Raw genomic sequence first — 13,823 nt, 5'->3', positions numbered from 1 at the left:
GTTCTTCTAAGTGTGGTATAAATATTTATTCACAAGCCAGTCCCTGTCCCAGAGAATTTACAAGCTAGTTTTGCAATATCCTCCTAATTACAGTACTGCAGTGAAATCTGCACAGAGCACTAAGAGCAGCCAGACTGGGTCAGACCAAAGGTCCATCTATCCCAATGTCCTGTCTTCTGACAGTGGCCAATGGCAGGTGCCCCAGAGGGAACGAACAGAACAGGGAATCACCAAATGATCCATCCCCGGTCACCCATTCCCAGCTCCTGGCAAACAGAACTAACTAACTTTAGAAATCACCCTCTGTAAAGCAGTTAATGTACTTTATGAAGGAAGAAGTCTCTGTCTCCATCTCAAACTTCACTGAAACAGATTCTGCTTTGATGAAACAGCATTTTTCAACCAACTCAGCTTCGCTTCCTGTACCCAACCAGGGCCCGATACAACAAATTAAAGTGTGCACTAAAACTCTTAGAAGAAATGACAAACTTGTGCAATGGAGCCTTTTCTATCATCAATATTTTGGCCTCTTTCAGTTTGTTTGGCCCAGACAACAGGCAATTAGAGAAAAACACAGCTCAAATGCTGTTCTGTATATAAAAATGACCTTTTGGGGTTTTGGTTTTTTTTACTGATACAAGCACAAAAAAAACCTAATTGTTCAGAACACATCCATACGTTTTGCCGTCAGCATAAAAATGGCCCAAACTATTTGTTGTTAGTTCCCCTCCCCAAATGTGCTGGTTTTCAGGAGAAAAGCACAACGCAGTGACTTTCTATGCCAAGTTTCAAAGTGGAACAAATTATTATGGCACAGTGAAAGACGTCTGGAAACTGGATATTTTCAGCGCTGCCGGGGCCTTGACCACAGCGCCGCTAGCAGGCTGTCGTGAGGATAAATACCCTGAGCATTTGCGCTGACAGGAAGAGTTCTTCATTTTCAGAGGCAGTGAAATGGTGCAGACAAGCAAATGAAGGAGAACAGCACTGTAAGGGTGTAGGGCTCATCCCTGCAGCACCTCCTGCTGGTGTTCCAGGAATTAGCTCTCCAGCCTAGCACCCTCTGCAGGCCGGTGTCCTGCTACTACTTGGCCCCCGTGTCCCTCTCGGACCTGGTGCCCTGTTAGCTGGGGCGCTGCCCCCTGACAGTTACCCCTTTCTCTCAGGGTCTCCCCTCCCCAGGGAACCCCCACCCACTATCCCCACCTCACCTCAGTATTAGGCTACTGCCAGTCATTGTCTAGCTCCCACGCTCTGGGGCAGACTGCAGTATCAGCCACTCATCACTGGCAAGGTTGGGTTTGGACCTGCTGCCTTGGCCTGCCCCTGGGCTGCCCTCTGCAACCCCCAGTGCCTGTTGGCCTTGTGCTAGGCCGCAGCCTGGGGCTTTCCAGGCTGGAGCTCCCCAGCTCCTCTGCCTTTCCCCAGCCCTGCTCTACTCAGGTACCCTGTCTCTAGGCCCTACAGCCAGGCCCTTCTCCCTCTACAGCCCAAGGGAGACTGCCTGGGCCCCTGGCTCACTGCCTCTTACAGGTGCCAGCTGAGCCTCCCTTCCCCAATCAGCCCAGGCTTCTTGCCCCAGCCCGCTACAAGCACGCACTGGTTTGACATACAGCAAAGGCGGCCCCTGCTGCACCAGTCTAGCAGTAATGGGGAGAGGAGAGAAGCAGGAGTGGGTTCTGAACACACGGAGAAGGAACACCGAGCGGAAAGGGTCCAGGCTAGAAGGATCTGCAGGCTGGGCTGGATTTAGGGGCAGGCGACCGCTTGTATGTTCTTCAAAAGTTTAACAAATGAAGACGCTCCTTGCCTGGGCACCATTTGGTCTAGGGCCGGCCCTGTCAGCAGGAGACCTGATTCTGCTCTCAAGGAAGATGGCATTCACCCCAGCACAGAGCCTATATACACCACTAATGTCTCATTTGATCACCGGGCAACAGAGCCAAGGTCACATGGTAAGTCAGTGGCAGAGTAGGTCTCCAGCCTCCCCGTCCCACTCACCTTCCTTGGCTCACACTGCCTCTCGAATACACTTGTCATCTAGCGTACGGGCTTCAGTGGGGCACAAATTTGGTGCGGGCCTTTTACACAGGGGGTGAATTGCACCAGGCAACACTTTGGGGGAGTCATTTCTGATGCGCCCCAGCATGAGCGAGTGCAGAATCCGACCCCCAGTGCCATCAGCTTGACTTGTCACTGAAAGGTACCACACAAGCCAGATGGTGGGGTTGATGGACCCAGAGGATGGTTGATGGTTGAAGCCCGACCCTGCAGCATTGCTGACTTTGGGATTGGTGATGGACCTTCAGGGAAGCCAGGACAGCTCTTGAGGGGGGCCAAGGGACAGCAAATGGCAAACAGAGAGGCTGTGTGATCACAGGAACAATGATTGGGGTTTGGTCCTAGGACATTTATTCCTGGCTCTGCCACTGTTCTTCTGCATGGTCTTGGGCAAGTCACATCCTCGCTCTGTGCCTCAGTTTCCCCAGCAGTAGAAGGGGCTTGTGATTCTCACCCAGCTCCCAGGGCCCCTATTCTCTAGCTGTGAGATTCAAATAAATCTCATTTGTTTCAAGAGAAAGAACAAGCTGAGAGTCCAGTTGGGCTTAAAACAGGAATGAACGGCACCCTGCGCTGGGAGAGAGAAGGCCCCGGAGCCTGCCCCCGTCGCTTTCCAACACCCTGCCCCAGCTGACGCAGGGAGACATACTGAGAAACCACCTCCTGGGCTCCTCACCGGAGTGGCCTGCCCGCTGCCCGGTTCACAGGCCACTGAAGTCAATGGGAGTCTTTCCTCTGTCTTCCTCAAATGCGGGCCCAGCGCATCAGTACCACTCAGAGCATCGCTAGGAGAGGGGGACATTGAGATGCGATGGGAGACGCTCCTTCCCATTAGAGGACTGAGTGTGCTGCCTCCATAGCCACTCCCGCCCCAGCCGGCTGAAGGGGCAAGCGGGACGAGCCCTGCCCGGCCGAGCAGCCACTTCAGCTTGCAAGGGCGCATGCTAGGAAAAGCGCAGTAGCCTGCCCGCATGCTAGGCGGCGGTGCGGACCCTGCTATGGCTCAGCGTCTGTTCCGTAGCACGCTCGGAGCTGTACGTCAAAGGCCCTTTTCCACCTCAGCTTACTGTACACTAAGTCTCTGTGTAGACAAGCCCTTGGTCACCCCCCAGACCAGCTCTCTAGGGTGCCCCTCACTGGCTGCACTGGGGTTAGTTACACTGGCAGGCTAGTGTTTAACAAGGAGGCCTTGGTCCTCACATGAAGGGAACTGAATGTCCAAAGGCACGTACTGTGTGTCTCTCTCTTTCTTTTTCTTCTCTCATTCTCTCCACTTCCTTCTCTCCATCTCCTGCTTCTTTCAGAGCTTTCTTTCCACAGGTGACAATCACAGCATCACCCCACCTCTCTCTCTCTCCTGCCCTCACGACACTCCCTCTCCATGGTTAATTCAAGACGATCCTTCACACGGCATCCGTTTCCAGCAATTTTGCAGTCCCCCTGGGTCAGAGCCCCGCGTTCAGGCTGGGAGCGTCCCCTTTGCTCCAATTCTCAAGCATTCCGATACGTTTCTCCAGGGCACAATCAGTTCTTGAGTGCGTTTCTCCCTGCAAGTCTGATCCGACCAGTCGGTCCCCAGGCTCCTGGCGCTAAACCGCTCCACTCCACAACGTCCATGCAGATGTCTGTCTTACTAATTCCATCCTCGTCACTCCTCAGTTAATTTTTTCCCAGTGAATATCATCCGCTCAGCCTCCCAGTTGGAAAATGACACGGCTCCTTCCCTCCCAAGACCTCAAAGCACTTTACAAAGAATCAGTAGATGAGTCTCGCAAACCTGACCTGGGTTTTTACACCAGGGAAACTGAGGCACGGCGAGGCTAAGGGCAGAACTGGTCGAAAATGTCCTGTCCAAACGGTTTTCACCATGATGGAATGTGACTTTTTGGACAAAATGGAAATTTTTATGGAAAATTATTTTGTCAAATTTGGCCAGGGGGTGGAATCTAAATGTTCTGGGGTTTAAGCTAAGAATTGGGGGGGGGAGGTTGGACAAAATCTTGAAACATTTAAAAAAAATTAGAGGAAAATGAAAATATATTCCTTTTTGTTGCGCTTTTTCGGGGGCGGGGATCCCGATGCACTCTAATTAACGGCCCCATCTCCGGAAGCCTTCAGCAAAGCCCCAACGGCGTGACGCAGGGAAGAAGTGCACACAGGGAGTTAGGGGGGGCTCACAGGTGCAGCTCCCCACTCCGTCGCCGGGAGCTGCGGTCTAGGGAGCACCGTCACGGCGCCCAGACAATCCCAGAGGTGTGCTCGCTGGAGTGCTAGATATTAATTAGTTCAGAGAGGCACAGCCTCTTCCAATTTTGTTAATTTCTGGATCCAGGCGCTGGAGCTACTGACTCAGAAAATAGGAAAGTGCTAATCCGATCATTAAAAGGCTTCGCTGGACTTGATTGAATGAAAGCCCAAACCTCTCTATAATACCTGGGCTGAGAACTCAGGTGTTGGTTCCAGGTGAGCGGTTTCTCCGAGACGAGGACATTTCCTTTTTCCTGTCTGTAGCGCTCCGTGGCTGTTTGCAAGGCATCCTCTCAGCTAAAGGAGACCTGTTCCAGGAAAAGAACATTGAGCTTCTGCCCTCTTTTGTCCCAGGCCTGAGATAGTTGATTATTCGCATTCTATCACTGTAGCACCTTGAGGCACCAGTCCGGATTGGGGCCGCACTGTGCTCGGCACTGTACCCGCTTGTAACGCAAACACAGCCTCTGCTCCAAAGAGTTTACAATCGTCCTGCTTGCTTTTGTTTGACCTTTGAGAAATAGCAGGTTCCACCGTCTCTATTTCTGCCAGAGATAAATCTTTCTCAGCCCTATATTCAAGCAGTTGGGCTGGCAAATCTTTCACCAAGAGATCTTTCCTCCTCACTGTTTATCAAGCATTTGAGTTAAATAATGCTTACCCAAAAGACAGAGTTTTGCTAAGCCTGATTGAACCTCCAAAAAACCCCCACCTTTCCCTCCCAAATTCTGGTTTTGATGTCAAACCCAGCTGCCCAGAGATCCTTCCAGGAAAAGGGATAAAATATGATTTTCTGATGTTGAAAGACAAGCCAATTACTATTGTTTTTAAAACGCCTTTTAGGTCTTCTTTAAGCATCATAAAACCACAGTTTTATTTTCCTGTGTGGGTCCCTTTCAATTCTGAAGCTGTTTGATGAAATTTTAAATAGCAACAATGTTAATCATTTCAGCACTGGCCAGTTTTTGCAAAAACACCCATCTAGTTTGGGATTGTGGGCGGGGCCTGGGATTGTGGGTGGAGTTTGAGAGGCAATACCTTCTTTATTCCATCCCGGGTTGTACTAAAACTCACTAAACGATCTTGAGCTCACCTTTCTGGGTCTCAGCTTTCCCAGGAGATGTGATCCAGTGGTTAGCACACTAGGCTGCTATAGACTCCCTGTGTGACCTCACTTCCCCATCTGTACATGGGGATAACAACACAGCCCTAGCTCACAGAGGTGTTGAGAGGATAAATACATTAAAGATGGTGAGGTGTTCAAACGTTACAGGGCCAGGAGCCATGTAAGATTTGTCTCATTTGATGATATTCACTAGCTCATGAGAGAGGTGTTAATATTACTACTTAGCGTCTATCTAATACTGGTCATCAGTGGATCACAAAGAGCTTTGCAAAGCAATATCATTTTACAGATGGGGAAACTGAGTCACAGAGCATGACTTGCGGCCAGTGGCAGAGTCAGGAATTGAACCCAGGTCGCACCCGAAGGGTTGGACGGGCTGTGAGGTGGAATTAACTAATATTTGTTAATCACACGCAGATCCTTGGATGGGAGGCAAATGTTCTGAATAACCTTATCACCGGCTCTCACAGAAGGATCTTCACCTAGCAGGGAAAGGCAGAACAAGAACCAGTGGCTGGAAGTTGAAGCCAGACAACTTCAAATTACAACTAAGGCACCAAGTTTTAACAGTGAGGGTGATTAGCCAGTAGCGCAGCCGGGAGTGGTGGATTCTCCATCTATGTTTTCACATGAAGGGTGGCTGGCTTTCTGGAAGCTAGGCTTGATTCAGACACAGGTCACTGGGCTCAGTCCAGGGGCAACAGGCTGAAATGCTCCAGCCTGTGATATGCAGGAGGTCCCTTCTAGCCTTAAAACCTGTGAATTAAATCTATGAATCTCACCTCCCTACATCCACCACCACAAAACCAAATGCACTCTGCTTTGCCTTCTCCTAGGTACTGCTGGTCAATATATCAGAAAGGAGAAAGAACCCACTCAACATAGCAGGGAAAAACAACTCCAAAATAGAAGCCATCGACCGTATGTTCCCTCCAATAATAACCCCAAGAATCAATGAGCAACAAGAGCTTTTGAAGCTCCCAGGGCAGCGACTCTGCCTTCGATCCCACTCTGGAAGGATAAAGAATGGTCCTGACAGGACTCTGGAGATGTGATAGATGCCTAGCGTATAACCACTTGTGGGGCCTTTAAATAAAATCTGCTCAAGAGCTTGGAGAATCCAAAGACAAACGTATCCATCCGGGGCCAGATTCTGGTCTCACGTAGGCCGGTGGAAATCCAGAGTAACTTCACTGACATCAATGGAGTTAACTCTGGATTTACACGGGGGTCAGCGAGATGCTAATCCGGCCCATATGCAAAACTTTGTGCACCAAGGTTGCAGGGGTGCTTCGATTTCATGCTGGCCTTCTGCCCAGTGGTGAATTTCACCCTTCTCATATACAGACCTGACACTTTTCCTTCCCACCTGACCTAATAGAAGGCAGTGCCCTTGGTTTTTAAACAGCAGATCAGGGATGCTATCTAGCGGGGTAGCAAAACTGTGGCTCTTTTATCATTAAAGTGCGGCTCACTCCTCCCGCATTCTCTGCCTACCAGACCAGGGGTGGTGGGGAGCGGGGCTTGGGGCTTCTGCCCTGCAGCAGGGTGGTGGGGCTAGGGGCTTCTGCCAGAGATGACTGGTCCCTGCTGGGGGTGGGGGCACCATTTAAAGATTCAACACCCCCCCCAACAGCCTGAGTCACACCCCCCCAGGCATGCCCCCCCCTTTACCTCACCCTGCAGCTCCCAGGTATTAGCAGCAGCAAACTGCTGGGAGGGGCCACTGGCTCCAGCAGCTGCCAGGCAGGGAGGGGGCCTGGTGGCACTATGTGACGGAGTGGGGCCAGCAAACCCTGGAAAAAACGTGCCACCCCATGCATCACCTCTGGCTTCTTCCCGGTGGAGCAGGGGATCTTGGGGTACACCTAGTTGGGGCTCGGAGCTTCGGCCCCAGCAGGTGCCTCCTGCGGGGCTGAAACCCCAAGCCCCGGCCCGTGAACTTCCGAAGACTGGTGCATGTGGCTCAGAGGGTCAGTACATTTGGTCCCCCTGCCAGACAGAAGGGATTTTGCAGGGCTGGTATATTGCACACACTCGGCCTCTCGAATTTAGTCATTGATATTGTAATATAAGATTATCAAAAGAGGCTTGTGATTTTGGGGGGCCAACCTCAGACACTTTAATGTTCAGAAATTGCCGAGCACCAGCCCTAGGGAAAGCAGGCTCCACCCACCCCACAAAAATCCCAACGGCATGGTGGCATCCAGAATCTTGGCCTCTAACTATCTGTGATTTCATTACAGGCTATTTGAGCTCTTGGCAAACCTCAGCGCTACCCCCCCCCTCGCCCCGCAAGAAATAGATATTTTGTCCCAGTTTACCAGGTGGAGCGATCAAAGTGCAGAGAGATTGCTCCAAAGTGCCTTCAATAGATGTCTCCGATTTTGGGTGCTCAAGGTGCCAGATCCATCGTTAGGCACCTAATTAAGCAGCCAATGAATTCAATGGCAGAGGTAGTTGCTCAGCAGCTCTGCAGATTAGGCCCCGGTTGGCTCAAATTAGGAATCCCGAAATTAAGGCACCCAAAATTAGAGGGCGCTTTCGACAACGTGGGTTTGACTCACCCAGGGTCTGGCAACAAGCAAGTGGCACAGTCGAGGCTAGAATCTAGCTGTCCTGGCTCTCACCCGGTCCACTGCTCCAAGCACTAGAAACCACACTCCTGATGCTAATTGGGCTCTGAGGCCCACATCCTCAAAAGTATTTCGGTGTGGGTGAGCCAAAGATCACCGCCTCTGACAGCCGGAAATGGGCACTGGATCACAGGGGATGGATCGCTTGATAAATTGCCCGGTTCTGTTCGCTCCCCTCCTTCCTGTTCTTATGTATGTTCTTACACTGCAAGTGGGATGCAGAATGGGCAAAAGAACCCAGGTACCCTGGCACCTCTCAGCTCCACAGTGCAGAGCCCCGGCACCTCTGGGCTTGCCGCGTCACTTACGAAAGCAAAAAAAATTGCTCGAGGCCCCAGCACCTGTTTCATTACAAACTCAGCACTGCCGGGCTCCAGTCAGCACCATTCTCTAAGCCACGAGAACACACTGCCCCCTGTTGGCTGCATAACAGATGCCCAAACCGTAGCAGGCTTTTTAAGCAAATTGATGCAAGGGCAGGGGAATGAGAAGCGAATGGAGCAGAGACAGGCAGCAGCCATCGCTGGGGACAGAACTGCTCTGCTTAATTCTAGCAGGATTAGAAGACATGTCAGTTGAAGCATTAAAGTCAATTTTTTTAATGATTTCATTTGAGGCAAATGGCGTATTGCAGCGCAGCTGAATTTAAAAAAAATATTTTAAATCCACTCCAGAGAAAGGCCAAACTGGGAAGTCACCGAAATAGTTTGCAAAATTGAAACTCCGGAGAAAGACAAGGGAGTCTTAACAACAAAATTGGAGCAGTCATGAGCTCTCTTTAATTGTATCTGGTTCCGATTCAGGAGCAAAAAGCCGTCGAATTAAGGTAGCAATTTACCACCTGACTCACAAAACTTGATGTTTTAACCATCTTGTGGGCTGGAGTTGAAATGCTTTCGTTTAAGTGCAGTTGGGAGCTTTTTATCCCTTAATAGTTGTCTTTCAAAAAATAAAGCAGCAGTTTGACTTATTTACTTTGAAGAGAGAGAAGCAGGAGGGAGGGAGGGAGGCAGGATGTTTGGAAAACCAGCTGACTTAGTGCATTGTAAATGCCAAGGGCTTTATTGTGTGACTGGCTGATGGCTTAGAAGAATTAGGGAGACAATACTGGTCTCTGGAGACATAGTCCCAGCCCTGGGAAGGGAGGGGAGTCTAGAGGTTAGAGCAGGAGGATCAGGTTCTATTCCCTGTTGTGCAAGAGTCATGCGGTTTAATGGCTCAGGCAGGAGGCTAGGAGACAGGACACTTGGATTCTATTCCCAGCTCTGCCATCGCATGCCCTGCGACCTTGGGCAAGTCTGTGCCTCAGTTTCCCCCTCTGAAAAAACAGCCATGCTGCCAGCCCACCCTTGCAAAGCCCTTCAGGTGAAAGGATCTTTTCCACACAGTAAGTGCAAAGGGGGGGAAAGCTTCTATCCATGGGGCTCAGCTCAACTCTCCTCTGGCTTTCAATCCTCCCTCCCCCACCAGGGAAGGTGCCACGGGGTGATCCAAAGACCCCAGCGCAAGGACCCCGGGCAGCCCTCCAATTGCCCCTTGCTCCAAAGCAGCTGCTGGAGATAAACACAGGGCTAGCCGAGGCCTGATGTAGTCTTATGCTTCCTACTCTCCAGTCATTGTGGCTGGGCTGAGAAGGCCCTGGGCTCCCTCCCTGGCAAGACAAGAATCCTCCATGAGCTCCCGCAGCCATTGGAGCCTGGAAAGAAGAGCGCTAGCTGAACGGATGCCCACACACATCTGCTCTGGATGCCCTTTCCACATTAGTTCCCCCGCCTCGCCCCTCTCCCCCATTGTTCCCTGGTGAAGAGCAGATTGTTTCAGCACCTGTGCAGTGCAGCACTCAGAGCCTTTGTGAAGCGAAGGGCTGAAAGGACAGGAGAGACACGAGCCGTGCGACACAAGAGCCAGCCAGCCACGTGGGCAGCGCTGAATCATCCCCAGCGGGCGGGCGGGCGAGCGCGGCAATGAAAAGGAAAATCCACTCAACGCCCAGCGGCAGGGTCAAGTGGGCTGGCAATTGGAAAAAGAGGGGCAGCGTGATTGCGTGGCCAGGGCAATTGGGACACCTGGGCTCCCCTCCCAGCTCTTCTGCGTGGCCTTGGGCAAGTCACTTCCCCGCTCCGTGACTCGGTTCCCCGCCTCCACCGCCTTTGTCTATTTACCGTAAGCTCTTTGGGGCAGGGCCTGTCTCTCACTGCGTGTCTGTGCGGTGCCTCGCACAATGGGCCCCTGATTTCAGTTGGGCGCTATTGTAATGTAAGTTATTAACCCAGGCAACCTCCAGTGAGGGCATTGAAGCCTGCTGGGAAAGATAAGTAACAACAGGCCATGGATAAGTGCAAAATCCTTCCGGCTGCAATCACTGATGCCTGATGCTCTGGCCCATGATTCCAGGCCAAAAATCTACCCCTGTGCAGAAAGCCTCCAAAGCCCTCAAAATAAGGCTCAAATGAGCAGGGCCGGTGTAAGGATGTTTCGCGCCCTAGGCAAAACTTCCACCTTGCCGCCCCCAGCAATTCCCCCCCCCGCCCTGAGGTGCCCCCCACATGGCAGCTCCCCCCCTCCGCCCTGAGGCGCCCCCCTTGCAGCAGCTCCCCACCCCCCATCCTCCACCCTAAGCCACCCCCCCAGCCCCAGCTTACCCCTGCTCCGCCCACGAGCACCCCAGCATGCCCTCGCTGCTTCACTTCTCCCACCTCCCTGGCTTGTGGCACCTAAGCTGATTGGCGCCACAAGTCTGGGAGGCAGGAGAAGTGAAGCAGCGATGGCGTGCTTGGGGAGGAGGCGGGGCAGGGGTGAGCTGGGGTGGGGAGTTCCCCTGCCTGCTGCCCCCCACCCTTTCTTGCTGCAGGCAGCCCTCTCCACGCTCCCCTGCCCCAGCTCCCTCCGCCTAAATGCCAGCGGCGACCAGGGCGGCCGAAGATCTGGCCGCCGTGGTCACTGCCGAAGAAAATGGCGCCCCCCAAATCCCAGCGCCCTGTCGCCTAAATGGTTGCACCGGCCCTGCAAATGGGACAGATGTAACAAAGCTCATCTGGGTCAGACCAGGGATCTTCAGAACTAAAAGCAGGAGCCGCTGCAGCTCAGGATGAGGGCCGATCCCGCTAACGCCCGTGCCTCTGCTTAATTCTGCACCCAGGAGCAACCCCAGTCAGCGCACGGGCTTCAGCGTTTTGCAGGATCAGGACCCCTCAGGGCAGCAAACTCGGATCCTCTGTGAGTGAGGCACTGAGGGGTTGGGAACACACATGCCGCAAGGTAAGACTTCAGTGGGCCTCAAAGCAGTGCGTGCTGGCCCTCCACTCAGGGGTGGGATGGAATTTCAACCTAGAGGCACATGAAATCCTGGCACTCCCGGGCTAAGAGACAAAACTTTTGCAGAAGTCCCTTCTTAAAATATTTGCTGCCCAGCACTGACAAGCCCCGCTCCACAGCATCAAGCAAGCCACTCAATGTACGTCTACACTGCACACTAACTAAACCCAGGCTCTGACTCAGGTTTGAGCCCAAGACCCGCTTCCGTCCACACACAAACCAGACTGACTCAGATCAGCAAGCACTTAGGGCCCACATCCTAGGACTCTGCTAGAGGAGTGAGTCAGAGCCCAAGTCCCAGTGTGGTTCGGGTCCAAGCCCTGTCATTTGCAATGTGGACACAACTCAAGCCACACACCTGAGTCAGAAGGATTGCGTAGTGCAGAATGGACATGTTAGCTCAGCTGAGACCCGGGTCCAGCAATTGTAAACCCTGGGTTACAATGCAGTGTGGACGCTCAAGTGTAGGATCAGAAACAGAGTCCACAGACCCGGGTTTACAATGCAGTGTAGTGAAACATTCTTATGCAACAACAACAGCTCTCTGCTTATACAGATGGAGATCTCCCTCTTGTTCCCATGGGGAAGTCTCACCTACCATTAGCGTGGGGCCAACTCTCGGGGAGGGGGTTATCACAAGTCTCACAGGAGTTTATCTTTTTCTTAAAGCCTCAGGTCCTGGAGTCACGTGAGAATCTCAGCTTGCTTTTTTTTTTTTAAAGCAAATTTCAAGCCCTTGTGGTTGCAGAGAAAACGAGACCTGAAGGCAACAGAACTGCTCAAAAACCAGGTGAGGAATACAACGAGCCCTCCTTTACCAAAAAAAACAAAACAAAAAAAACCCTCATAAATTTTAAGCCAGTCTCGTGATTGCTGAGGTCTGACTCGTGTCTGCTGAATGCATGGGCCGACAGCACCGTATCAGGGATCTCTCACCTGGAATGAACCCCTGGGAGGTCTTTTGCCTGCTGTCTCCGAGACAGGCCGTTATGTCTGTCTCCGAGACAGGCCGTTATGTCTGTTTCTAGCTGTATGTTCTTTTGTGCAAAAGCACAATACGGTAACAAAGCATCCCTACACTGCACAGCATAGCAGCTCCAAACACAGGGAGAGAGCAGGGATGCAATGCAGACCCTCCTGCTACAGTATGCCAGGCTCCATCCACTTGAGCTAAGGGAGAATCACCACAAGCCCATAGCCATATAGGGGCCTATGACACACAGTTGAGCAGTTTTGCTTCCCTCCAGCAGAGGGCAGTGATACGTCAATTTAACACAGATGAGAGAGACTGTACTACTTACAGCATTCTATTTAATTAGTTGGACCTCACAAAATCACCTCTGGGACAGAAAGTAGCAGCTCATTAAATTAGCACAGCAAGGCTACATGACAGCTTAGGACAGGAAGCAATGAACTAATTGTTCAGCAGAGGGTATTCTAACTAGGAAGACCCTAAGTGCATACCTGGGAATTTGGCTGGACTGACACCCTGACAAACATCCCCACAGCCTTTTTAAGGAGCTTTCATTTGCAATCTCAGTTAAAATACAGCCCCTCCATCAGCACAGCACCCCCTAGCGCCACGCCGGGGCAGTGGGGTCAGCACATACTAAAGGAGGAGATTGCCCCCTACTGAGCCACCACCTTGTTCCCTGCACAACAGCGCCCCCTAGTTCCATGCTGGGACATTGGGGGGGGGGTCAGCATTCAGCAGGGACAGCGCCCCCTACTGAGCCACTCTTGCCACTCCTGCGCCACAGCTCCCTTGAGGTCGGGCAGACTGAACGAGAAGGATGAGTGTCTCTTGCCAACCCCCAACCCCGCCCCAGCACTGTTTCTTCACAGGTCTGACCTTGCAAGACTTGTGAGCATTATGGGCTCACGGCACTGAGACACAAACGTGAGGACATGGCTTTCTGTGTCTGTCCCCCCCCCCAATACAAGCCTGTCCTCAAAGCACATACACACACAATTCCATTCTGTGGTTCCTTAAATGACACACTTTATTTCAGTTCTCCCAGGGAGCTGGGAGGATGAGAGGCTAAACATCAAGCAGCCTGATTGAAATTGGCCTTGGTCACCAATCACCTTTTCTGAATTATCATTGATAATTCTACCATTTCCTCCAGTAATGGACCAATACCATTGTCAGGATTTTTTTCTTCCCAATGTACTTTTTAAAAAAATCCTTATTGTCCTTAACTCTGCCCACCAAAGAGCTCTCCTTGTGTTCCTTTGCTTCCCTTATCAATTCTCTGGGGATGTGGTATCTCTGCCACTGGCAGTGCGATCAAGGCTGGCTAGCTGCAACTGAATATGCTCTGTCCGTCTGCACTAGGTTCAGTCTGAAGTCCCTTGCTGGGCTGGGCAAACCTCACCCAATAGATCTGGGTTTGCCAAACCACCCTATAGCCACATTTCCTCCTGTGATTTAAATC

This window comes from Mauremys reevesii, linkage group 2, assembly GCF_016161935.1.
Source record: "Mauremys reevesii isolate NIE-2019 linkage group 2, ASM1616193v1, whole genome shotgun sequence".
Taxonomy (NCBI): domain Eukaryota; kingdom Metazoa; phylum Chordata; order Testudines; family Geoemydidae; genus Mauremys; species Mauremys reevesii.
The sequence above is the reverse complement of the archived record's forward strand: the minus strand, read 5'-3'. Positions refer to the sequence as shown.